Source organism: Apium graveolens, unplaced genomic scaffold (assembly GCF_009905375.1).
Source record: "Apium graveolens cultivar Ventura unplaced genomic scaffold, ASM990537v1 ctg3688, whole genome shotgun sequence".
NCBI classification, from domain to species: Eukaryota; Viridiplantae; Streptophyta; class Magnoliopsida; order Apiales; family Apiaceae; genus Apium; species Apium graveolens.
The window spans coordinates 95193-98228 of record NW_027418216.1 but is presented as its reverse complement, the minus strand read 5'-3'; the positions used below and the strand labels follow the sequence as shown (position 1 = coordinate 98228).

General features: G+C 30.9%; 1 pseudogene; it reads left to right on the top strand.

Moving 5' to 3' along the window:
* Positions 1-908: 908 nt before the first annotated feature.
* Positions 909-2754, top strand: LOC141701308 (uncharacterized; annotated as a pseudogene).
* The last annotated feature ends 282 nt before the right edge of the window (positions 2755-3036 follow it).

The window sequence follows — 3036 nt, the reverse complement described above, 5'->3', positions numbered from 1 at the left end:
TTCCTTGAACACAATTTTTACTCTTTCACTTCACAAATTATTAGAACCCGACTCTGCATGATATGTACACATCAAAAATTATAGTTCACAATTTATGATAACAGTAGGGTAACTAGTATACAGTTTGTTGTGAACCCGATCAGTGTCCAAAGATTCTAAATAGACAAATTATTAGAACCCGACTCTGCATGATATGTACACAACACAAATTATAGTTCACAATTTATGATAACAATGGGTAACTAATATACGTTTGTTGTGAACCCGATCAGTGTCCAAAGATTCTAAATAGACAAGATCTCCAGAAATCGGCAATTCGATCGTTTCGTATCATTTTTGTGTCGTGTTATCGTGTCGTGTCCGAAATTGCCGGCTCTAATAAATATGGATCATATACATTTACAACACAAATCTAATTACTTTGGAGTTGCTCTATAATCTTCCTGCCAAAATTAGATAAGAATTTCTACTCTGTTTATAGACATAATTGTAATCACTTTGTAATTACTTCTTCCTTGAATACAATTTTTAAATGGTAGGGTAACTAGTATACGTTTGTTGTGAATCCGATCCGTGTCCAAAGATTCTAAATAGACAAGGTCTCCAAAAACTCAACTCTATAACTATATGATATGTATATGGGCAAATGATGGTTTATGATAAACATTTCTAGTATAAATATGGATCATATACATTTCCAACACAAATGTAATTACTTTGCATGTATTGCGGAAAAAGACCGCGATGTGGTAAAATACGCCAGACAAAACCCTGGTTTATATTAGTTTTTCACCACTAAAACAATCAAATTACTGCCTATTTTTAGACTAATACTAAAGTAGTGGTATTATACAAATAACTATATGTACATTAACCATTCAATGGAGAGAAAAACGCCTGTCCTCTGCATTTGCAAGAAGCTCTCTCTACTTATCCCCATTAAAATTTCACAGAAGCAGAACAAATAAAGCATTAGTCGATAATACACAAGACAAAAGAAGAGTAACCATTAAGAAAGAATGGCTTTGAGATCAGCACTGTCAAATTTGAGCTGCAAGGTTCTTGCCAGTGTCCCCAGAATTGTTAAGGTATATATATCATATTACCTCCATAATTCAGTCATGAGTTTTTTCTAACATGATTAATATTTTTTCGTATATAATTCGATGAGGAACAGCCGAACTGTATCCGCAATACATCAACGTATGACAAAGCTGCAGGGGCTGCAAAACAGGGAGCCAATGAGGCTGCTAAGGTTGGACAACAAGCCAAAGATAAGGCTTCTGCTGCTGCAGGAGAGGTAGTTTTACTTAATTCTCAATATTTACGTGGGACGAGTCTCGTCCTTAATTGAATCATCATATAAAATATATTTTCACACAAAATAAAAAAAATACGTAAATTTGTAATTATACAGAACATCTTCAACCACGTTAGCTACCTGATTGGCTAAAATCTATATATAATAATCGGAATGAGATATATTTTGATTCAATAGTTATCCCCTATTTTAGTTATTAAAAATAAAAATAAATAGTACTCTCTCTGTACCAACCATTTCTTTACACTTTTCTTTTTGAGATGTCTCATCCAATTCTTTACATTTCAAAACTTACCAAAAATAGTAAACGGGTCCCACCACTTTTCCCACTTTTTTTCCTTTTCACACTACTTTTACTACTACTATCTCGTTTTTATACATTAAAAATCAGTGGGTCTCGCTACTTCACACAATTTTCTTCCTCTTTTTCACTACTTTATACATATTTCTTAACCTCCATGCCCAAACCAAACTGTAAACAATTGGTCGGGACGGAGGGAGTATTATGCACATGTTCAACTACTAAATTACTAGATATAGTCTTCTTATCCCGCTAAACTACTACCAAAACTTATCCTACTAATCTACGATCACAGCTTCTTCATAATTTTTTTATTATTTTTGTCATAAATTAATAATTATTATATATTTATATAAATATATTCAAATTAATATATTATTGTAAAATAAAATTTAAAATTTATTTAAATATTAACGAAACCTATGCATCGCACGAGATTTAAGTTAGTAAAAATAATTCGAGTCATTTTCGAAAATGTGGTCTAATCCAATCTTATACGTTATATTGTTCCGGGGTTCCAATTCTCTAAAATAAATGTCACGTAGGATTTAGCTAATGGTTTTGACATGGTTAGAGATGCTCTTACGGTTTTGACATGGTTAGAGATGCTCTTACGTGTTTGCATAACGAATATAGGTGGCCGGAAAAACGAAAGACGCAGCACAGAGTATGAGCGGAGGGAAAGTACAGAAGAATGCGGAAGAAGCATGGGATTCTGTTAAAAACACTACTCAGAAAATCAAAGATACTGTTGTTCGGAAAAGCTGAAGAAGGCAAGGAGTCCGTTAAGAAAAGTGCTGAGAATATCAAACGCAACAAGTAAATGAAATTGCATTCAAGCAAGAGCCCTAATTTTGTATCTAAATTATCATAATAAGTGATGTGTGATCAGCTTTGAGTACATATATAATATACAGTTGTAAAATTGTGAAATTAAAAGTCTGTGGGTCTGTTTGTGTGTAACTTATAAGTCAGACTTATGAGCCCGTAACAGACTGTTTGTCGACCCAATTTATAAGTCGAATTTATAACTTATAAGCTGATAAGTTTTTTTTTTGTCGGTTATAAGCTGATAAGTTGAATGTTAGCAACGACGTACTTTTTTCAACTTATTATGATTTTTTGTTTTTTATTTATTTGAATTTTAAAATATATATTTCGAAATATTAATCTAATATTAATCTAATATTTATCTAATATTAAATTCATGAATTAAGATAATTATATTTAAAAGTTATTTATTTTAGTTCATTTAAGTAAAATAAATCAACTTATAAATAAAATTATCCGAACACTTCCGTAACTAATAAATAATTATTTATTTATCACTTATAAGTCACTTATTTATTTTAAATTATAAATTAATTATTTTAATATTTCTCAAACGCTCACTTATGTGATATGCATATATTTG